This window comes from Tenrec ecaudatus, chromosome 13, assembly GCF_050624435.1.
Source record: "Tenrec ecaudatus isolate mTenEca1 chromosome 13, mTenEca1.hap1, whole genome shotgun sequence".
Taxonomy (NCBI): domain Eukaryota; kingdom Metazoa; phylum Chordata; class Mammalia; order Afrosoricida; family Tenrecidae; genus Tenrec; species Tenrec ecaudatus.
Window position 1 is genome coordinate 70,729,340 of NC_134542.1, and position 24,247 is coordinate 70,753,586.

The window sequence follows — 24,247 nt, forward strand, 5'->3', positions numbered from 1 at the left end:
AGAGGACAACTTCAGCCATCGTTCATTTTCTCTTGACATTTGTGACTTCTGATTCCTGCCCCTTTCCATAGAGTTCCTTAAAATTCCCCAGCCTTAACACAGAAGTAATGAGAGTTGCTTCCATTTATTATGCATGCTCTCTTTGCCTGCTACCCATGATTCAGTTTTACATACTTCATCTCAGTGAACCTAGTCCTCCGAATCTCCTAAAATGGTAATCTCATTCGGTTAACTTTATGTTTGGGGGACCCCAGGATGGTTCTCAAGTTGGGTTCACTTGCTCAGAATCACACAATACTGAAAGTGCAATTCCATCTGTCATCCACCTTCAAAGCAGAGCTGAAAACCAGTCCGTCCCGGTTCGGCCATGAGATCACTTAAGCAAAGAGGGGAATGGACCGGAATTTGTAAAGTATAGGTGAACCGGAATGGTATCCAGGCCAGAAAAGAGGCTGGGTCAGCACTCTGCTAGGAACGGAATCTCCCAATTAGAAGTCCAGGGCAGCACGTGAGTTGCATAGCAATCCAATCTCTTGATCAGCACAGTTGGAAACGATGGTGCCCCATGAAAAGATGGTGGCTAGCAATGCCGCTGTCTGCGCAGACTTGGCAGTAGTCCAATCTCCTGCAGCGGGCTCCAGAATGGACTTGCTACACCTCTTCTGCGTCTCCCTCTCCCAAGAAGCAACCCATAATGTTACCCTTTCAAGTTACCACTCAGCCTCACCCCAATTAAAAATTTTTTTCTTTGGTTGGCCTTGGCCGAACCAGTTTGAAACGTGTTGGAAGCCCTGCTTTCAAACCTCCTACTGTCAGTACGGATCCATCCTTAGAAGCAGGCCTCCACAGTAGTAGGCTTTTCCAGCATTGCCTCTCATTCCCTGGGTAATGAAAGTGCTAACTTGCTCAGCAGCTAACCAGGGAGTTGGAGGTTTGCATCCACCCAAAGGTATCTGAGAAGAAAGGCCCGTGGAGTCGATTTCTGAAATATCACCCATGGAAAACTTTACGGTGCTATGTTCTGCTCCGACCCTGTGGGGCCCACATGACAGAGATTAGCCTTCATAGCAACTCGTTTCTTTGTGGCTGTGGACATTGGTGGAGATGGAATCACATTGGTACCCTACTCAGACTGAAAAATAGTACCTTGTCCTGGAAACGGGAGACTTGGGAGGGGAGAAGGGGGAGTGGGCAGGGAGGACTCGTACTTTGTTTTGCAGCTTCGACTGCAGTTGTGTGCTGTTGCCAGTAAGTGGAAATTGATGTCTTCTTTCCCCTGAAGATAGGTGAGGGATTTAAATAAAGCCAAACTCAGGAGTGACCTTCCATTCCTGTTACTTAGCTTTGGGCACACCTTCGTTAAAACCTGAGAGGGCTTCTTTGTTGTTATCAGCTGCCAGCCACTTTCAGATCCACTTGAACGGAGTTAATTTGAACGGAATTTTTGGCCTAATCTTCTGTGCGACATTAACGTTCTGATAAAGCCACCGAGATTCAAATGCATTCACCTTCATTCACCACATTTTTATTTTCTTGAAGAATAAAAGATCAAAGTATTCCAGCAGATTGACCCCCATCAGCTCCCGCTGCTCCTGATCCTTTTAGCTCTCAGCTACTTATCATTTATTTTAATCTTGGTGCTTTCAGCTTTTGAAGGAGAGTCAGGGTCCTGAAATTGTCTAAGGAGCAGTAATGTCTTGAAGTACTGGCACTGGTACCCTGGTCCTACACCTCCCCTGCCCAGTGATCACACTTAGTACGTGTGGGGCAGTTTATAAAATGACTGATGCCTACGACCTAATCCCAGAGACATGGACTTAATTGCTCTAGGTCAGCAGTTGGCAAACTTTAGAGACGGAAGAGTCAATCCGGCCCCTCACAGCAATCTAAAAATTATAACAGTTTGAAAATTATTTGTGAGTCTTACACATATATATTTTACAAACAAATGAAATCACCATTATCTGAATAATATCCATCAGATGTTTTTCAACTTTACTTAAAGAGATGCACGTTCGTACCACAAGAGCCTCGTGCGGCTCAAGAGCCGCCATTTGCCGACCCTTGCACCGGGAGACAATAGGGGTGGGGGTGTCAGTGGTAGAATCCTTCCATCCCTGCCCGACTGCCACGCTTCTGTTAGTAGACGGTGTGTGTCATTGTGCCACTGAACCGGTTTCAATGGAGCTTGCAGACCAAGGTGGACCAGGAAGAAAGTCCTGATGACCTGCTTTTGAAAAATCAACCAATAAGTGTCTAAAATTGTAACATCCAACCTCCTAGTGCATGGGGCTGCTCTGAGCCAGGGCCCAACAGGGGCAATGACCAACAACAACCATCGCAGAGCAGCCTGGGCTGTGGGGGTTTTGAAAGCATTCCCGGTGATTCCAGTGTTAACAAGGCTGAGGAGCCCTGCATTTGTAGATGGCTTGATCTCTACGCTGCCCCTTCCCATCTTCCCGCCACTTTGAGACCTATCTGTGTAAGTTGGAAAGTGTATTGCAGGTGTCTGCCCATATTTGAAGGAGGCTCGGTGGTACAGAGCATTAGACTTGGCCTGCTAATGGCAAGTGGCTCAACGCACCAGCTAGTCTGAGAGAGATTGTCTGCTCCTGTCAAGATTTACAGTCTCAGAAACTCAAGAAGCAGTTTGATTTGGTCCCATTCGGGCTATTGTGAGTAGCAATGGACCCGATGGTGGTGGTTTGGGTTTGGACCCCTATACTGTATATCTGTTTATATCTGAAAAGCATTAGCCAAGGGGATGTATGTGTGTGTGTTGTTTGTGTGTATAAATATATCAGTTGTTTAGAAGAGTGCATTCTTTATCTGTCCAATGAGATCATTAGCTTCATTCAGTAGATAAGATAATAAGTGAAATATGAACTCCACTGCTGGCATGGCCAGGGGCAAAGAGCTCAGACCCCTTCTGGTGACTTTGAATCAAGCAGGTTTGAGGCATTGAGAGCATTTCAGCTCAAGTATTTTGTTCACTGGGTTTCACATAACAGGGCCTTTTCCGTTTGGTCATTTTAAAACCTTGCTTTTTGAAACATTTTTATGTTTTTAATTTGCTACATTACAGATTTAGAGGGTGGGTGAGTCTTGATTTCGATGTGGAACTTTTGAAATTACATTAGCAAAATATGAAATACGTTTAATTTACCCTCGGAGGTAGAATACAGATTGTAATTGGGTGTAATTGACATCCAATTGGTACACATTTACATGTGCGTTCTATATTTCAGTGATAAGTTTAATAGCATTTATATGCATCGAGGATAGTAAGTATTGCAACTGGTTTTTTGTTTGTTTTCCTATATTACTAAAACCAAACCAAAGCCTGTTGCTAACAACAGACTCTACTAACAGTAGGTTCTGACTCACAGAGACTCTATAGGACAGAGGAGAACTGACTCATAGGAGTTCCAAGGCTTCAAATCTTTATGGAAACCGACTGCCACATCTGCGTCATGCAGAGACTCATGGATTAGAACCACCGATCTTTAATCACATCACTCAGGATCCTTGATTAATTGACATAACCCAAACCCTCTACCATTGAGTTAGTTCCAGCCCATAGCAACCCTGTTTCTAAGGCTGTGTAAGTCCTTAAGGGCACAGACAGCCTCATCTTTCTCCATCAGAGAGGCTGGTGGATTTGAAACACCTACCTTGTGGTTAGCAGTTAACTGACTTGACAGTACCACCAGGGCTCCTTAATTAACTGACATAGGGCTTTATTTTTTAGAGGCGCACGGCTTACACATTGAACTAAGTAAGGAGGCAGCATGATTACGGCAGTGATCCCCAAGTGTAGGTAAATCTGAGGCTCCCACTCAGACCTCCTCACTCAGAACTTCCAGGTACCGGAGCTCAGTCACCTGTGTTTTCACAGCACTTCAAGTGACTGGTGTGAGCTACTGTTGAGGATCACAGACTTAAAGGAAAGCAGAGCTTTGCCCTTTGAGAAGCAATGGACCGTAGCAGCTAGTGGCTCACAAACTACTGCGCCTTTCCGTTACCTGCGGAGCCTAAAACATCCCAGTGCCCAGGCCACCCTCCATAACCATTGGGTCCTACCCTCTGGAGATCGACTCAGCCCCTGGCCCAAGGGGGCTTCACAAGGCTCATGGGAAAAATCCATTGTCCCTTCATTGCATTTCTCCATGAACTTTTAGAAGACCCCAGGTATGTTTTGAAACATCCAGATGATTCCAAAGTGCATCTAAGTTTGGGATGGAGAATAACACTTTTGACTGACACTGGACTATCACATTTTCAGATCCTCCACTGGGCTTAAGCTAGGCCTGCTGATCTGGGTATTTAAGAAGCAGAACATAGTACAACAACCATGTATGCTTATACTCTTGTCTACGTTCCTGATAATGCATACATTTTCCTTGAAAGGCGAGGTCTGTAAAATGTGGTTTTTGCACCTGCGGGCCTCCAAGGCCCTTTCTGGGAATCTGGACTTCAAAAGTCTTTTCTTCATAATCGTGCGACGAGACCTTGCCTTATCCACTGTCTTCACACTAGATCTTAAGCAGCTGAGATCTTAGCACAAATCAAGGTGGTGACACTGATCTGTACAAATAGCCATCGTGGGATCTTCAAAGCCATGTGCTCACTGTAAAAAAAGTCCTACGTAAGAATTTTGTTGGTGAGACAGGAAATTGTCTTCATATTATTAACCTCAACTTGTAAAGATACATCTTTAATGAAGTCACATGTAGCACTTCTGCATTGAATCAAAGTATGGTAGTTGTCTCCAGGAAGAGTGTCTGAAGAATTATTTGCATCGTGAGCTAAACTCGAGTTGGGATTTTTTTTTAACACAATGCTAGGCTGGATGCTATAGAGCAACGCTTCTGAAAATGTGGACTGTGACCACTGACCGGGGAGTCACCACTGACAAACATAAAAGGTTTATGAAGGCACACTGACAAAAAAATTAATGATAAATCAAGGATGCAATGAATCTGAGATGTTTCTGGGAAAAGTTTAAGAAGCCCTGCCCTGGAAAGAGAAAACCAGTGACAGATCTAAAGGCTGGGGGTGGGGTGGGGACAAGGGGGAGGAGAAGGAAAGAGAGATTGAAGGATTGATTTAGATCAAGAAAATGCCTCACATAGTTAAGTCCAGCCCAGTTTGGGTCAGATGTTAAGCTGGTAGCTTCTCCTGACCAGTGCAGATTTGGGGGCTGATGAACCCAGGATTGCCTGCAGAAGTGAATCAGTCTGATGTCAGCAGATCAGTCATGTGACTGGAAAGGCAAATGACTCCAAGGTCGGCAGATGAGATGGCTCCTGGGATCAGTAAGAAATACCGCAGGCCACGAGTCCAAGTCGAAAGAACTGGAGGTCCAAGAGCCAGATGCAGGATCTACACCCAGCAATACTCAAGCAAGCTTTTCCACAGTGTCAGTTCATGTAGGAAGTAGATCACATCCCTGACTGTGACCCAAGTAAGAAGGTTGCACTCCACCTTAATCTTAAAACTGCTTGGCTTCTCACAGCAGATCCCACAATGGAGTTGATTACATTATGTTGGGTCACATAATGGGAGGCAACAATGCTGCAACTGCCAAACCACTGGGAACCCTGGCTTTGCCAGGTTGATAGAAAACCCCGCAATAACAAACACCATTTTCACTTGGTGGGGGTCTGGGTGTTAGAAACTAGCAAACTTTGGTTACTTGGGCTGGAGAAACTGGCAGACATTTTCTTGAACATGAATCACGAAGTCTGACACTTCAAAGAAAACAACTAGCAGTTTTTATTGTCAATTAAAAAACTCAAACTTCAAACCAAAATTAGAGTTTTTGGAAAATTTTCATCTACCACTGTAAGTTTGACAGCCTCCCACTACTTAAAGACTTTACTGATGAGATCAGTGGTGAGACTAATGTGACTTGTTGTCATTGTATAATGAAGCATTTGATATTGTATAATGAAGAATGTCAGCATCTAGAAGATCTGCTCATTGCTCAGTGACATTTGAAATCATGCTTGGGTAAAAGCCATCCAAACTAAAATTTTTACAGATGTTAATGTTAACAGTACAAAAAGTTCAATGATATAACTTCAAATTGTCATTCGTACTAACCTGTTTTTTTATATGTACTCTTTCTTTTTTTAAATCGTTTTATTAGGGGCTCATACAACTCTTATCACAATCCATAAGTACATCAGTTGTGTAAAGCACATTTGTACATTCATTGCCCTCATCATTCTCAAAACATTTGCTTGCTCTCCACTTAAGCCCCTGGTATCAGGTCCTCAATTTTTCTCCTTCCTCCCCGCTCCACCCTCCCTCATGAGCCCTTGATAATTTATAAATTATTTTGTTATATCTTGCCCTGTCCGACATCTCTCTTCACCCACTTTTCTGTTGTCCATCCCTCAGGGAGGTGGTCACATGTAAATCCTTATAATTGGTTCCCCCTTTCCAACCCACCTTCCCTCTACGTTCCCAGTATCGCAACTCACACCACTGGTTCTGAAGGGATCATCCAGCCTGGATTCCCTATTTCCAGTTACTATTTGTACCAGTGTACATCCTTTGGTCTACCCAGACTTGCAAGGTAGAACTCGGATCATGATAGTGGTGTGGTGGTGGTGGTGGAGGAAGCATTTAAGAACTAGAGGAAAGTTGCATTTTTCATCGTTGCTATGTCGCACCCTGTCTGGCTCATCTCCTCCCCGAGACCCTACTGCAAGGGGATCTCCCGTGGCTTACAAATGAGCTTTGGGTCTCCACTCCGCACTCCCCACCTCATTCACTATGGTAAGATTTTTGGTTCTGATGATGCCTGATACCTGATCCTTTCAACACCTTGTGATTGCACAGGCTGGCGTGCTTATTCCATGTGGGCTTTGTTGCTTCTGAGACCCCAGGCGCTATATCTTTTAATAGCTGGGCACCATCAGCTTTTTCACCACATTTGCTTATTCGCCCGCTTTGTCTTCAACGGTTGTGTCGGGATGGTGAGTATCATAGAATGCCAATTTAATAGAAGAAAGTATTCTTGCATTGAGGGAGTACTTGAGTGGAGGCCCAATGTCCTTCTGATACCTTAATACTAAACCTATAAATATATGCACATAGATCTATTTCCCCATCCTTATATATAAATATATTTGCATATGTACATGTCTTTATCTAAACCTCTATAAATGCCCTTTGCCTTCCAGCTCTTTTCTCTATTTCCCTTGACTTTCCTCCTGTCCCACTATCATGCTTAGTCCCCACCAAGGCTTTAGCAATTCCTCTTGGTTACATTACTCTTGATCATGCCCTACCAGGCCTCCCACACCCTCCTCACCACCAATTTGGATCACTTGTTGTTCCCTTGTCCCTGGGTTTGTTAACATCACTTCCTTTCCCCCCACCTCCCCCTCTCCCATGTCCCCCCAGAACTGTCAGTCCTGTTGTTTTCTCCTCTATATTGTTCATCCAGCCTATCTTATTTAGACAGACCTATGGAGATAATAACATGCACAAAAACAAGACAGAGCAAAACCAAGTAACAATATACAACAAAACAACAACAAACCAATGACAAAAAACAAAACACAATAAGAAAGAAAAGCTTGTAGTTAGTTCAAGGACTGTTTGTTGCCTTTAGGAGTGTTTTCGAGTCCAGTCTGTTGGGGCACCACACCCTGGCCCCAAAGTCCGCCTTCAGCATTCCCTGGTGACCTCGCCGCTCCATTCCTTTGCTGTTCTGTTCCATCCCCTTAGTGTTTTGCCTCGGTGCGGCGGGATCAGGTCGGGCACAATTCCCACACTGTGTCTCTGGTGCTGTCCCCCGCAGAGCCATGGGTCAGTGAGGGGTGTCATGTGTCATAGTAGGGCTGGCCATGTGGTCCTCTCTGTGGACTGGCTGCTCTAATTGGGGTCATCATCCTCAAGGCCTGGTTGACCAGGATGTACTCCACTCCCCCCCCCCCCCCGCCCCTTTCATCAGCACCCGTGTGCTCTGATCAGATATGTTCCCTCTCCCGGGGCTGCAGATTCAATGCCATCTTTTAAAATAAATTCTTTGGGGTGGTAGGGGGCGTTATCTACTTAGTAGTTGGGACTGGGGCCAGCCCCTCAGACCTCTCCACTGGTTCCCTACTCCAGGCCAGCATGTTGCATTCACATCTTGGAGCACTGGGTTGAAGTCTGGTCCCTCTTTCCCTGTGGAGACACAAACAATACCCTCCCCTTGGGTGACTTAGTGCCCTGTACCCCCACTACTCATTGCTTTTTTATTATTTATATTTTTCCTTTCCCCACCTCCTTTTTAGTTGTCTACCATGTGTATCCATGTATTTGATCTGGTCCCTGCCATGTTACCTGATCCTCACCCCAGTAATATTTGTGTACAGTAGCTTTTTGCCTGTGCCCCTTTTGAACATTTTTTTAAATGCTTACCTCAGCAGACTTATGTTGTCCTTTTGTGCTTGACTTACTTCGCTTAGCATGATTTCCTCCAGTTCGTCCCATGCAGCGATGTGCTTCATACGTTCATCACTGCTTTTTAGCGATGTGTAGTACTCCATTGCATGTGTATACCACCGTTTTTTAATCCAGTCGTCAGTTGATGGAAATTTGGGTTGCTTCCAACTCCTTGCAATTGTGAACTGTGCGGCAATGAACATTGGAGCACAGATGTCTGGCCTTGGTTTGTTTCTTGCCACTTCTGGGTATATGCCCAGTAGGGGGATTGCTGGGTCAAATGGTTACTCAATATCCATCTGTTTTAGATATCCCCAGATCGATTTCCATAGTGGTTGTACATACTTACAAGTCTACCAGCAGTGGATGAGAGTTTCTTTCTCCCCACAGCCCCTCCACCACTTGTTGCTTTCTGAGTTTTTGAATTGGGCTACCTTTGAGGGTGTTAGGTGTTACCTCATTGTTTTTTAATTTGCATTTCTCTTATGGCTAAAGATCGGGAACATTTTCTCATATGTTTGTTGGCCATTCGGATTTCTGCCCCTGTGAAACTTCTGTTCAGGTCCTTTGCCCACCTCTCAAGTGGGCAATTAGTTTTTTTTTCTTTTTGGAAGCTAGCAGAGTATTGTAGATTTTAGTAATAAGGCCTTTGTCTGATGTGTCATTGCTAGAGATGTTTTCCCATTCCATGGACTCTCTTATTACTCCCTTGGTAAATTCTTTTGATGTACACAGGTGTTTTATCTTCAGTATATCCCGTTTGTCAATTTGTGCCTCCTCTGTGTTTGTGTCCTTCCCTATTTCTGATAGCTTATGTATTCCCTGTGCCAGAGTTCTCAAGTTGGTCCCAATTCCTTCATTGATGGCCCTACGAGTTTGGGGTTTAACTTCATGGTCTGAATAAACCTTGGGTTTACTCTTGTGCATGAAGTGAGATAAGGGTCTTGCTTCATTTTTCTGCAGGTAAATATCCATTTTTTCCCCAGCACCACTTGTTAAAGAGGGCATCTGCTTCCCATTTGATATTTTGGGGGCCCTTATCAAAGATCATTTGTCTGTATGCTGATGATTTTATTTCTGGGTTTTCAGTTCTTTTCGATTGGTCTGAGTATCTGTCATTGTACCAATACCATGCGGTTTTGACAACTGTGGTTGTATAGTATGTGCTAAAGTCAGGTAAAGCGAGCCTTCCTACTGTGTCCTTCTTCTTAAGGAGTTCTCTGCTGATTCTGGGCTTCTTCCCTCTCCATATGAAGTCGGTAATCATTTTTTCCATTTCTTTGAAGAGAGATGAGGGTAATTGTATCAGGATTGCATTAAACTTTTATGTTGCCTTTGGTAGAAATAACATCTTGACTATATTGAGTCTTCCAATCCACGAGTGTGGGATATCCTTCCATTTGTTGAGGTCACTCTTGGTTTCTTGTAATAGTGTTCTGTAGTTTTCACCATATGGATCTTTTGTTCTTATCTAGGGTATATATCCCTAGATATTTCCATTTGTGTTTGGCTATTGTGAAGGGTACCACCTTTTTTATCTCCTCTTCTTATCCAATGTGTATAACAGTCCTGTGGACTTCTGTTTGTTGATCTTGTATCTTGCCACTCTGCCAAACTCCTCTATTGCTTCTAGTACTCCCCTTGTGGAACTTTTGGGATTTTCCATATATAAAATCATATTATCTGCAAATAACGATAGTTTCACCTCTTCCTTCCCCCAGATGAGTACTTTGATGTCTTTTCTTTGCCTTATGCTGTTAGCTAAAACCTTCCGCACGATATTAAATAAGAGTGGGGACAAGGGGCATCCTTGCCTGGTCCCCCTTTTCAATGGGATTGTGTTAGTCTTTTCTCCATTGACTACCACATTTGTTGTTGGTGTTTCATATATAGCTGGTATTGTCTTGAAGAATTTTCCATCCATTCCTATCTTCTCAAGTGTCTTAAATAGGAATTGATGTTGGATGTTGTCAAATGCTTTTTCTGCATCTATTGATATTATCATGTGGTTCAATGTGATGGATAACACTAATGGTCTTTCATATGTTGTACCATCCCTGCATCCCTGGTATGAATCTCACTTGGTCATTGTGAATTATTTGTTTATATACTTTTGTATTTTGTTGGCTAGTATTTTGTTAAGCATTTTTGCATTGATGTTCATTAGGGATAATGGCCTGTAGTTCTCGATTCTTGTGGGATCTTTGCCCAGTTTCAGTATCAGAGTTATACTACCTTCATAGAAGGAGTTCGGGAGTTTGCCGTCTTTTTCTATGTTCAGGAAGAGTTTGTGTAGGATTGGTGTCAGTTCTTCCCTAAATGCTTGGTAGAATTCTCCAATGAAGCCATCTGGTCCAGGGGATTTTTTTGTTGGTAATCCCTTGATAACCTTGTCTATTTCTCCTATTGCTATAGGTCTGTTGAGATTCTTGACGTCCATCAAGGATAGTCTAGGGAGGGATTGTTTTTCCAAGAATTTGTCCATGTCTTCCAAATTTTTGAATTCATTGGAGTACAATCCTTCATAGAACTGTGTAATTATCCTTTTGATTTCATTAGGGTCTGTTGTAATGACCCTTCTTTCATCCCTTATTCTTGCTATTGAAATTTGTTCCCTCCTTTCTTTGGTTAGGTTTGCCAGAGGTCTGTTGATTCTGTTTATCCTTTCAAAGAACCAACTTTTAGCAGCATTAATTTTTTCCATTTTTTTCTTCTCCTGAATCTCAGCCCTGATTTTTATGATTTATTTTCTTTTGCTGTTAGTAGGATTGTCCTGCTGACTTTGTTCTAGTTGTTGTAAATTTTGTGCCTGCATATCAATCATGAGTCTCTCTTCCTTTCTCAGTTGTGCATGTATTGCTATGGAACTTCCACTTATAACTGCCTTTGCTGTGTCCCATAAGTTTTGATATGTCATGTGCTCATTCTCATTGGTTTCTAGAAATTTCCTAATTTCATCTCTGATCTGTGCCAGTACACACTCCTTTTGCAGTAGAGAATCATTCATCCTCCAATTGTTTGCTCTTGTTTTCATCTTCCTTTTGTTGATTTCCAGCCTTATTGCACAGTGGTCAGAGAGGTCTGTATGATATCAATGTGCTTAAATTTATGTAGATTCGCCTTATGTCCAACATGTGGTCTGTCTTTGAATATGTGCTGTGTGAACTTGAGAAGAATGAATTTTTTTGTGTTTAGATGAAAATCTCTGTAAATATGAGGTCAAAATATTTAATTGTAGTGTTTAGATCTCTAGCCTCCTTGTTGAGTTTCTTTCCCTGTGATCTATCTTTTTCAGAGAGCGGTGTTTTGAAGTCACCCACTAAAATTGTTGAGGCTTTGATTTCTTTTTTAATCTTTTGGAGTGTTTGGTTGACGTATTCAGCAGGTCTCTCGTTCGGGGAATATATGTTTACAGTGCTTAGTGGTTCTTTGTCTACCATTCCGTTGAGCATTATAAAGTGTCCCTCCTTATCTCTTTTATTGGTTTGCACTTTGAGGTCTATTTTATCCATGATTAGGATTGCAACCCTGCTTTTTTTTAATTGTTTGCTTGGTATGATTTTTCCCAGCCTTTGATTCTCAGCCTATTTTTGTCTGTAGCCTTGAGCTGTGTCTCCTGTAGGCAGCAGATTGTTGGGTTGTGTTTTCTAAGCCAGTCTGCTAGTCTCAGTCTTTTATTGCCTGAGTTCAGGCCATTGATATTCAGAGTCATTATATCCATCTGCAGACTCTGTGATATCATCGTATACCTTTTGTGTTGGGTGTTTTCCTACTTTCCTTTTTCATTAGTCTGTTGTGCATGTATGTGTGTATCATTCTTGAGTTCTTTCGATCCTTAAGCCAATGCTATCTTGGGGTCTCTTTTCTCTTTTTTGCTCTCTGGGTGAGGTTGTTCTATGTGGCGGTCTCTTATTTATGCATGGTGAGTGTTGTTCTGCCCTTTACTGGGTCGGCAAGGGTCTTTTGTAGGGCTGGGTTTCTTCTAACATATTCTTTGAGTTTTTTCTTATCTGGGAAGACTCTTACTTGTTCATCTATCTTGATCAATAATTTGGCTGGGTAGAGTATTCTTGGGTTTGTGCTGTTTTCCTTCAATTTTTTGAATATGATACTCCACTTTCTCCCTTTCTTCATAGTTTCTGCTGGTAGGTCTGAGCATATTCGTATTTAGGAAACTTTATATGTGATTGCTTGTTTTTCCCTAGCTGCTCTCATAATTTTCTCCTTTTCCTCATAGTTGGATAGTTTAACTATTATGTCTTGGTGACTTCTACTTGGGATTCAGTCTATCTGGTGTTCTTTCAGCCTTCTGAATGGTTGCCTGGTTTTCATTCATTAAGCTTGGGAAGTTTTCCTCCAAGAATTCTCTCACTATTGTTGCAGATGACTTCTTGGTTGTGTCTTCCTCTGATAAATCAATAATTCTAAAGTTGTTCCACTTCATAGCATCAGACATAGCTCTTAGGTTTTCTTCAGCTTCTCTGATGATTTTATTAGATGTTTGTTCACGTTTGTTAAAGTTTGCTTGGCTGTCCTCCAAGTCACTGATGTGGTTCTCTGCTTTCTCCTGTCGATTCTTGAGGTCCGTGTTTCTGCTATTGGTTTTTGTTATCTCCTCCCTAAACTCCTGTATTTCCCTTTGGTGTATGTCCTCTATCATTTCATCCTTTTTCTGTATTGTTTCTCTCATATCTTCTATGACTCCAAGCAGCTTTCTGAAAATTTGTTTCTGTGGCAGCTCAATCTCTGCTTCTTCTATGCATGTTGTTATGTTCGGAACATCTTCTGCCATTACCTTAAGTTTCTCCTGGTTTTTCATTAAGATCATTGGGGCTGAAGGCTGTTTGCATTGTGTTGTTTTAGAGAAGCCATGTGCCATTTTCCAGGAAGTTGAAGAACACTGGCTCTCTCTGGGAGACTTGTAGGAATGTTTCTTTGAACTGCCTACAGCTAATTTCACTATGGAATTAACCTATCACTTTATCCTCCTGTGGCTTCCCTCTCAGGGGAGTGCCCCAGAATGCTGGTGGGTTGCCTGCTTTGGTGTTGTGGAGTCTAGGCAGAGTTTGCTGCAACAACTTGGAATGTTGACGAGTGTTGACCGAGCTGCCTTATGTCCCCAGGTACACAGGCAGGAATTCCCTGGTAAGAAGTTGGGCAGAGTATCCCTTGGAGAGAAAGTAGGGCTTTTCCTGGCCTTGGGTTAGTTACACAGGGTGGAGCTCACCTAGCTGGGTGTGGTGCAGACATAAATGTCCTAGGCTAAGTCAGAGGTCAGCAGTGGAGTGTCAGCAGTGGAGTGTGAGAGAACAGGAAAGAGACAAAGAGGAGAAAAAAAATTAAAATAACGCTTAGACTGTGGGAATATAGAGAAGAGATGGAAACAAAAGGAACAATGTAGGTGAGTCATGATCCCTGCCCATGGAGCTGCAAGGGTTTAGTCCCTGTCCCCAGGTGGCAGTGGCAAGGCAAGGCACCGCTGAGCCTAGAAAAAGCCCCTGCAGAGCCCTCTAAGACCATGGGGGGAACAGAGAGAGGGGATTGAAACAAAAGCAACAATGTATCTGAACCCCGATCCCTGCCTATGAGCTGCCATGGTTTAGTCCCTGCCCAGATGTTGAGGTGGCAAGCTGTGACTGTACCAAGAAAAAGCCCCTGGACAGACCTCCAGGACTGTGGGGGGACAGAGAGGAGAGATGGAAACAAAATCAACATGTAGCTGAACCCCGATCCCTGTCTGTGGAGCTGCAAGGGTCCAGTCCCTGCCCTAAGGCAGGTGGGGGGCAAACTGCAGCTGTGTTGATACCAAGCCCCACTATGGGCTCCAAATGGTCCCGGCTGCAGCAGAGACAGTGGCAGGGCCAACGTCAAGCCCCAGCTGGCTTCCACTGAGGTAAACCAAAAGCCCCCAACTCTTTCTCAAAACCCCATGGGTCTGTGCCTATTTATCTTTATGATGCTCCTCCTACATTCCAGCCACATTGAATTTCCCTCTAAGCAACCCTCCTGAACTGAATTGTGTGGGGTCCCTCTGGTATCCCCACTAACCTTTAAGAAAACCCCAGTTAGAAAACTATCCAAAATTATCTAGAAAAGCTATTTAAAAATCTTCTTCCCTTTTGCAAGTACGTATTTGGGTAAGGACGGATTGTCCTTATATATTCAAGAAAACAAAAGATAAGTAACGGATTGCGTGCAGAAGCAAATATGAGGATACAGCTGCCTTCTATTAAGCAAGTCATTAAAGAGATTTGTAAAAATGCAAAACAAGGTCACTCAGTACAATTTTGAAGGTGTGGGTTAAACAGGTGTTTTATGTGAGTGTATTAATGGGTACTTAATGGATTCATAAAACAGTATCAATTGCTCATTTTTTTTACTTACAGGACAAGCGTTACAATCCATATAGCTCATATAGACATGAATTTGGGGTTCTCAGTAATGTTATTACAGAATAAAGGATTCCTGAGAACTGCTCTTTGAAGGTTCTTTGGTCCCTTCTTTCTGTGTTTCAGAACCACTGCAAATTCCTTTATTTATGTTATGTCCTACGAGATGGTAGGTGAAAGAGAATTGATGTCTTTAAGATCGTCCCTCTACAGGGGATCTCTATGTCTCTTTGCCAGGAAACAGGATATGCCAGTGTAGTTGTGGGAGGAGGTACCGGAGGCATCGATGGCGATATGGACACTCCTAAAACTCCCTTAGTCAACCTGGGCTTTGATCATTCTCTCTCTCTCTCTCAACTGTCCTGTCCATTAGGCTTGTCAAGGAAAGGACTGTATATACTGTGATACCTCAGTTGTCGAATGGCTCAAAGCTCTAACTTTCCACTACTTGAACAGCAAAGTTTGAAAAATATTCTGCTCAGTGTTCTTAACCTTGATCAATAGTCAAACTAAAAGTCCCACTTGAATAAACCTGTACAGGCGGAGAGAGGGTCGTGTGTTGAGACTCAACGTCGGACACAAAGGGCTGACACTTCTAAGTGCTGCTCTTGCTCAGCCAACATGCAGCGCTTGTGTTAGTACAAGACAGTCATCATTGTGCTTTTCTTTGCACATTATGTAATTTAATTTATTTAATTTTTATTTGCTTTATTGAATTTTGATATTTATTTTTTGCTTGATTAATTTTTTATTTTATTTAATTTAATGTATTTTTTTTGCTTTATTGAATTTTGATATATAATGGACTGTTATCTATTGTGCTTAGGTGTTTTGGGGGGTATTTCCACAACCTAGTACTGTTAATTTTGTGCTGGTAGGCCTGGAAAATGAATTGATAAGTGTACCTTTGGGGCTTCAGAACCAAAGGTTCTGGTTTTCCATTATTTCTTATTGGAAAGATATTTTCAGTTCTTGAACTTCTCAGTGTACAAACACGACTTTGTAAATCATTGAGTTATCACTGCTTATGCCTTTACGCAGTTCACGCAGGAGCCCTGGTGGCATAGTGGTTATAAGTTGGGCTGCGATTTGCTAGATCAGTAGTTCAAAACCAACTGCTCCCAGGACTTCCTTCTCTCGGGAGCAGATATTGTCTCAGAAACTCACAGGGGCACTTCAACTCTGTCCTAGGGGATCATTCTCATCGCCTCTGCAGCAGTCAGCTGAGCTTTACTTGGTTCGGAGGCCACTGGTATGCCATTTGTGTTTGGTCCTTTTAACCTGTGGAAGTTCACCTTGCCAAGGTTCTGTTGTAGCTTTGAGATGCCCTGACCTCCTTTTGGTCAACCGCAACATAGTTAGTCCCAAGATGTTTATAGGTTGCCTGTTCATTTCCCTGGGGGGTCTCTAGTGGGTTGAGCAAATGATGCTGTTAGAGTAGGAGAGGGGAGAAGCTTTGGGCAGGTCGATAAAGAAACAATGATAATGGAATGAGAAAATCAGCAGGGAGGCTGATGTTCGTGTTTAAGTATGCCTCGTGCCCACCAGGAAACACCTCAGCTGAAATGCCCCCTGTGCCTGTTCCACTGGGTTGGAAGCGAGAAGGGAAGGAGAGTTTCTGCTCTCGCTGCCCCTCGTAGTGCAGACAAGGAATGCTGTCCTGCACTTAAGATCGTCCCTGTCAAGCAAAACTGCATAAGCCGTAGTGCCAGGCACAAAGTTAAGGGTTTTTTTTGTAATACTAATATTCCTACCCTTTAGGCTACTGGTTTTGTACAAGCATAACTACTCACGCTGAATTTCATTTGGAGGACAATTATTTTTAAATATTTAGGTTATGTGTTCCAGTTGGCTGCTTATTTTAAAAGAAAATGTAAGAGTTGAAAGAAGGCTTGTGTTATTTACTGTCTCTTCTGACACTCTAAACATAGACAAGCAGTGCTGAGCAGGTTGACTAGAATGATGAGGAAGGGTTTCTTCCCCCTGGGAAACTAGTTGGTATGGCAGGAATTTGGTATGGATTAGGCCAAGAAATGGTTTCTATGTTCGTTTTGTAATCAGTTGCCCACCCTGGTGGCTAGTGATGATTCTTGGGTGACTAACCACAAGGTCAGCAGTTCAAAACCACCAGCCACTCTGAGAAAGAAAGATGGGACTGGACTTTCTATTCCTGCTAAGAATCACAGTCTCAGAAACTCATAAGAGCAGTTCTACCCTGTCCTACAGGGTCGCCATGGGTCAGCTTCAACTTGATGGCAGTGAGTTTGGTTTGGCTTATGTCGTATCCAATTTTTAGTATGTACACTGGCATGAAGGGGTGATTTAGAATGGTGATCTCAGTATTGTATTTGTTTAAAGGGAAGGCAAAGAAGAGGGCTTGAAAGTAAGAAAATACTTTTAAGATTGGAACCAGTGAGGCTGGAAAAGCCAGGACTTAATTTTTTCACAGATTTTGAGGTTTCAAAAAAAAGTTTTGACATGTATAATTTTGGTCAATGACAGGTAATAAGTGTAAAGGTTCTCTTCAAACTCATGTGAAAATGGAATGAACAGATCATGGGATTCTCCCATAAACATTTCAAACCACCGGCCCTCCCTCCCCTGTGTATCCTAAGGTCGTATAAAGATGGTGCACATCCCTGTAAAGATGACTACTCACTGGTGCTTACACAGAAAGGACATACAATGAGCTGATCTATTCTGGGTGACTGGTTACTTCTTACTCGCAGATCTCTTCTGCTTCTGGTTGTGCCTCGTTGTGGTCCAGTTGGTTCCATGCCTGTGCCTGTCGTTGCGGTCTCTGTGTCAGTCTATGTCCTGAGGTCTTCTGCTTTTGTTTCCTTTCATTATTTCAGTTGCCCTAAGTCAGCTGTGAGTCCTGGAAAATCCATGTGTGCCAACGTAGAAAGAGGCCACTCTGGCACCACCCAAGGGGGCTGCCAATACCGATATCTACACTTGCTCCTGGACTGTGGGCTGGAGCACAAGCGTTTTTAATTGCCAAGGGGGCACCAGGTAATCTTTTTTCTGGAAAAGAGTGGTAGGCCAATTACATTTGGGCAGTTGTGCTCTAGAATCTAGTTCATTTTGGTGACGGGAAGGGAAGACCAAATGATGGTGAAGTGTGCAAAGCTTGACAAAGGTAAATGATGTCACTAAGATGTACTTAAGAAGAAGGACTCATTTGATCACCTGGAAACTGTTATAGAAGCAAAGATGTCGCTTTGAGGGCTAAAGTGCACCTGGCCCACGCTGTATTTTTCAATCACCTAGTACACGTGGGAAAGTTGGACAGTTAATAAGGAGGATTGAAGCAGAATGGATGCCTGTGAATTGTGGTGTTAGTGCAGAATATTGAATACACTACCAGAAGAAGGATTTCTCTTAGAAGTACTGTCAGAATGCTCCTTAGCAGTGAAGATAGCGAGAGTCTGTCTCGTGTACTTTGGACATGTTTTCAGAAGGGACACGATCCTAGAGAAGGACCCTGAGAGTGGGAAAGAAGAGGGTCAGCAAAACAAATAACAGATTGACCCTGTGGCTGGTGGCTGCACCAGTGGGCTCAAACATAGAAACAGTGGTGCGGATGGCACAGGACCAGGCAGGGTTTCATCGTGCTACCCACGAGGTCTCTCTGAGTAGGAGCTAACTTGGCAGCACCTAGTGACAGCAGCAACATGCCACTTAGAGAAGGCCTGGTGGAGCAGTGTTTGAGCACTATGCTGCTGACCGGAAGGGAGGTCAGTGGTTCTAGCTCACTGCCCTTCCACAGGAGGAAGATGTGGCAGTCTGCTTCCATAAGATTGTATCCCAGGAAGCCCTTTGGAAATCCTACACTATGAATCAGAGTTGCCTCAGTGGCAATGGGTTGCAGCCGATATAATTTGCGACAACAACATCAACAACCAAAAAATTATACGTGCACATTTGTACATATGTAGGCATGACATGTGTATAAGTGTATATGGACATAAATATAGGTGTGTATATGTATGCATACACTCAAAATCAAACTAGGGACCATCGCATCAGTTCCAACTCAGAGCTGCCCCAGTGGGTTTTTGAGACTGCAGTTCTTAACAGGAGCAGACAGCCTCATTTTCCTCCTGCAGAGCAACTGGTGAATTTGAGTTGCTAACCTTGCCATTTGCACCCCAGTAGTAGCCACTACACCGCCAGGATGCCTGTGTATGTATGTGCACTCTAGTCATAGTCCTAGTGGTTACACATTGGGCTTTGATCCGCAAGGTCAGCAGTTCAATACCACCAGCCAGTAATCCTCGGGAGGAAGATGGGACTGTCTCCTGCTGTCACAGCTACAGTCTCAGAGACTCACAGGGGCAGTTCTACCCTGTCCTCCAGGTTCGCTATGATTCAACACCGACCTGAGTACAGTGAGTTTATTTTTTACTTTTATTATGAATTATAGATACTTCTCTAACATAACCCAGCACCTCCAGGATTGGTTTTCTGGACTTGGAGGCGTAGGCCCATATTCTCATGGGACTGTTCAGTCACCTGGCATAATGCAGTTCATAAAGTTTATCTTCTACATCGTAGTTTTGTGAGGAGTGACTAAGTTTAAAAGCTTAGTTATCTAAGATACAATGTCATAAACACACTACCAAACATGACAAATTAGATGACTGGGGCCTCCTAAAAAATTAGACACTTATGCACAGCAAAAGATTTACCGAAAGAATAAAAAGAGAACCCACAGACTGAGGGGAAATTTTTGAAACAACTTATTGAACAAGGGATGAATCTCTGAAATGTATAGAAAATACAAAACCTGGAGAAGTAAAAAGACAGTTTAATTTTAAAATGATTATTGCATATTAAAGATGAGCCCTGGTGGCATAGTGGTTATGTGTTGAGGTGCTAACCACAAAGTCAGCAGTTCAAAACTTTTGGGGAGAAAGATGAGGCTTTTTAGTCCATTAAAGAGTTACAGTCTCAGAATTCCACAGGTGCAGTTCTACCTTGTCCTATATGGTCACTGTGGGTTAGAATGGACTCAGTGGCAGCGAGTTTGGTTTTTTGGGAGAGGAAGACATTCAGGAAGCCAACAAACCCGTAAAGAATGATCAGGATCATTAGTCATCAGAAAGCTGCAAGTCACAGCAACAGTGAGATGTCATCACACCCCAGCATTAATAGCAAAGTTAAAAAAGATACAACACAGAAAACAGCAAATGCTAATGAGGCTGTGAAATTAATGGGCCCCTCCTACACTGCTGGTGAGACTCTAATCGAGTGACTGCGGTGGAAAATGGCATGGTGCTTCTTTCAAAAGCTGGAAATAGAAACACCGTCTGACCCTGCAATCCTGACACTAGGTTTGTGTCCAAGAGAAATAAGCAGCCAAGACTCGACTAGATAATGCACATCCATGTTCATTTCCGCAGTATTCCCATTAGCAAAAACATCCTGAATGCCCATCAGTGGAAGATCAACTACGGTGCCTGCACACAATGGAGTACTATGCAGTATGAAAGAATAACAGTGATCTTTGAAATTTAACATGGATGAACCTGGAGGGCATTATGCTGAATAAAGTCAGTCAATTACAAAAGGACATATTGTATGAGGCTACTGTTATAAAACATCAAGAAAAGGTTGTCATTTTAAAAGACACATTCTTCGTTGGTTAGCAGGGGTGGGAGGGAAGGAAGGGAATTAAAAGGTAATGGAATTTCTCACAATTTTTTTGAAGCCCCATGGTGATAACTTGTGTGAAGAAGATAGCAATACACTCATAAGAGTGCAGTCAGGGCAAAAATGATGGGTCAGGGAATGACATTGATGGAAGTGCATGGGTTAAAAGCAACAGAGGTCAATCTTGTTAGATACACAAGTGTGCAATAATTGTGGTCTCCAAGTGCGTGTGTGCATACATATACTGAACAAGAGTGGGCAGAAGAATGGAACTATACCCACAAAAATAAAATAAGTTGGCAGGATATTTTTGCATGTGTATGTACCTCTGCTGCCAATGTATTCATAAATGTGGTAGAGCATTCATGGGACAAACATCATCTTACCTAGGCACAACCAACACCTTGAAGGAATGAGTCACTGGACCTCAGTACACAGGACCATGGTCCCAGGGGACACGAAGTTCAGTTGGCATAACGTACTCCACAAGGATAAGACTCTACCTCCTACTTGGAAGCAGCTGAGGTCTTAAAATCGTATTAATAGTCATCTAAGTTGCAACAATTGGGCTCTCCCCATTTGGAGAAAGGAAGAGTGAAGAAAATCAAAGACCAATGAGCTAATGGATTAAATGGACATTTCCCTCCATGACCCTGAGACTAGAAGAACTAGATGGTGCCCGGATACCACTACCATCTGCTTGGAAAGAGATCACATTAGGCAGTCTGGGTAGAGTAGGAAAACAATGGAGACTAAAATCAGTCGTTTAAAAAAAAATCAGTCTTACTGGTCAAACAGACTGTAGAATCCTTGAGACTTTATTGTGCATTGGGTGAAGGTTTGCAGAGCAAATTAGTTTTGTGTTCAACATTTCATGACATTGTGTTTCATGTCACTTTTCCGCTTTCTTTCCTAACCCCTTCTGGACTGTGCCCAGGTCTACAAGGGGGCACAAAACTGGAATTGCACTGGGCAGAGCAGAGCTTTTGAGGTATACAGTTTTTCCTTGCTAGGCAAACATCAAGCAACTCGCTCTGAATTAGTGCACTCAGAGCGTCACCTGGGAAGGGTCTCTCTGGACACAGGGAACTTTTCGTAAAAGCAGTTTTGTTCCAACCTTGTTTTTTGTGATGATTGAGTTAAGAGAACAGCATGCAGCTGTGAAATTTTGTTTCCTGCTCAGGAAAAATGCCACAGAAACTTTTGTGATATAGAACACAGCTTACAAGGACAGCTCCATGGGAAAAAGTCAAACATATGAGTTATTTTCTTGTTTCAAAAAAGGTGAAATGTTGGTGACAAACTTCATTCTGGACATCCATCAACTTCCCACATAGGCGAAAATGTTGACTGGTAGTGCATTTGAAGATTGTTCCACCAGGTCAGATTGTTAATCCAGCTTTCTATGTAGAGGTTCTAAAATGATTGTGTAACAATATGCAAAATAAAAGGCCTGATTTGTGGCTGACGGGGGACTGGTTTTGCCACCACGACAATGCCCCTGTTCACACAGTCATCTCAGTGCATCCGTTTTTGGCCCCCCAAAAACCCAGCATGCTCCATGCACCTTACTCACTTGACCTTGCTCAGTGCGACTGCTTTTTGTTTCTGCAAATGAAGAGGGACATGAAAGGACAGCGATTTGATGACGTAGAATTGGTGAAGAAAAATAATGAGTGAGGTGCTGTCAGCCATCCAAACAGATGAGTTTGAAAAATGTCTTCAAGAATGGAGTCGTGGATTTGATAAATGTATTAAGTGTAATGGAGAGTACTTTGAAGGTGATAAGGTTGTTTTGTAAAGAAACATTTAGTACATGGCATTGAAAAAAGTCCAGTTTGGGCAGAGGTGGGCGTGGGGGAGTACCCCCTTGTATATGGAATACTACTACTACTGAGGTACACCGTCCTTAGAGTAGTCAACCATTTAAGATCAGAAGATAGCAGTTCTCCGAGGACAAGGTTCAGAAGGGTTAGGAATGAAGGGATTAGAAATGGTAGGAAATGAACATTGAGACTCTGGTCCTGATCCAGCTCTGGAACAGAACTCACCCCTATGACTCAACTGTCAACTGATTTCTTCTGTAAACCTTCACCCAAGCACAACAACAAAAAAAAATTTTAAGGCAATTATTGGATTTCCAAAAGAACAAATAAATTGGAAGAAGTACAGCTAGAATGCTCCAAGTTGGAACCAACTCAGCGGCACCTATAACCATAGTAGCAACTTGTCCAGGACAAACGAGAAAGGAGGAAACCAAAGACTCAAGCAACTCCACAGAGCTGGCAGTCTATAGAGAAGCCCAGAGAACTAAATGGGGCTCTTCTGCCCACACCAACTGTTCTGATTGGGGTCATAGTAGATGGGTCCTGGAGGAATGGGAAAAAAGTGTAGAACAGAATCTCAAATTCTTTTAAAAATCCAAACTTAACTGGAATGACTGACACTGGCCGACTCCCTGAGCCTATTGTCCTGAGATAGTAAACCTACAACCCAAATTATCCCCTGGGGTCACCTTTTAGTGTAATAGCTGATGAGATGACAAAATAAAGAACACTCCCCAGGAATACTCTGTGCTGCTCTACAATTACATATAGATGAGACCAAATGCATGGTCACTCCTGTCAGGCAAAGATAGGACGGTAAGGGGACAGGGACATGATGGGAACTCCTAAGACTGAGCACACATTGTGAAGAATGTATCCATAGTCACTCAACCAATTGTGAAGAACCTGTTGAAGAATTTCAACTAAAAAACCTTTTTGAAAACACAATAAAATATTTTTAAATAGGTTTTCAGAAATTTGCATGTGGTTTACTGGCAATCACAGGGTGGCATAGTGGTTCCACATAGGGCTGGGACCTGCAAGGTCATCAGTTCAAAACCACCAGCCGTTCCATAGAAGGACGAGGCTTTCTACTCCCGTAAATGGTTACAATCTTGGAAACTCACAGGGGCCGTTCTCCCCAGTCCTCTAAGGTTGCAGTGAGCCAGCATCGACTTGATGGCAGTAAGTTTGGGTTTTGGTTATTGACAGTCACAGATGTTACTGGCAGCTTCAAAGCTGTGAGGCTAGGCCTGAAGTTGTTTAAAGGTTTAATATTATACAAATAATCTACATGTTATAAGAATTTTGCCAACCGCAGCATCCTCTCAAGTTATTTTCAGTAAGTACACTCTGCTAATTTTTTTTTCATCCATCACTGTAAAACATTAACAGTGTCTTTAGGAAAATGCCTCCAGAGGAGGGTGTAGTTGACAAAAATAACTGATGATGTGTGGGTTAGTGTGTAAAGAGTTACGTAATCCCCTTTTTTGTACTGGATCGCATGATAGCCAGGTCTCCTTCCAGCAGAAACGAGGCCCCCCAAGTCATTCAAGAGGACGGTGAGTAGGGTCTCTCTTGTAAGAGGTGGGGCTCGTGGCCTCCCTCAGACTCCGCCTTCGCCTGGACCCACCATCTTGTGGTTGTTGCCTTGGCTGCCTTTGAGTTGCCCCCGGACTCATCAACCTCATGCACCAGAAAATCAGATGCTACCCATTCTAGGCCACCCCCGCCCCCAGCCCCCGTGATTGGCTGTCATTAAAATTATTATGATTCATTGGTTTCCATTGGCTGGTTTTCAGAAGTAGATCTGCAGGTCTTTCTTCCTAGTCTGTCTGGTGGAAGCTTTGGTGGAACGTGAGGTCACTGCCAGGGGCTGGGAGCTGAACTGCTTGAACTGCTCCCCTGACTCACCCTGTCCCTTCA

General features: G+C 43.1%; 1 protein-coding gene across 2 annotated transcripts in view; it reads left to right on the top strand.

Annotated features, from left to right (window-relative positions):
• Nucleotides 1-24,247, top strand: part of STK39 (serine/threonine kinase 39) — a 365,110-nt gene that overhangs the window by 340,554 nt on the left and 309 nt on the right. The gene's annotated exons all lie outside the window — the stretch shown is intronic.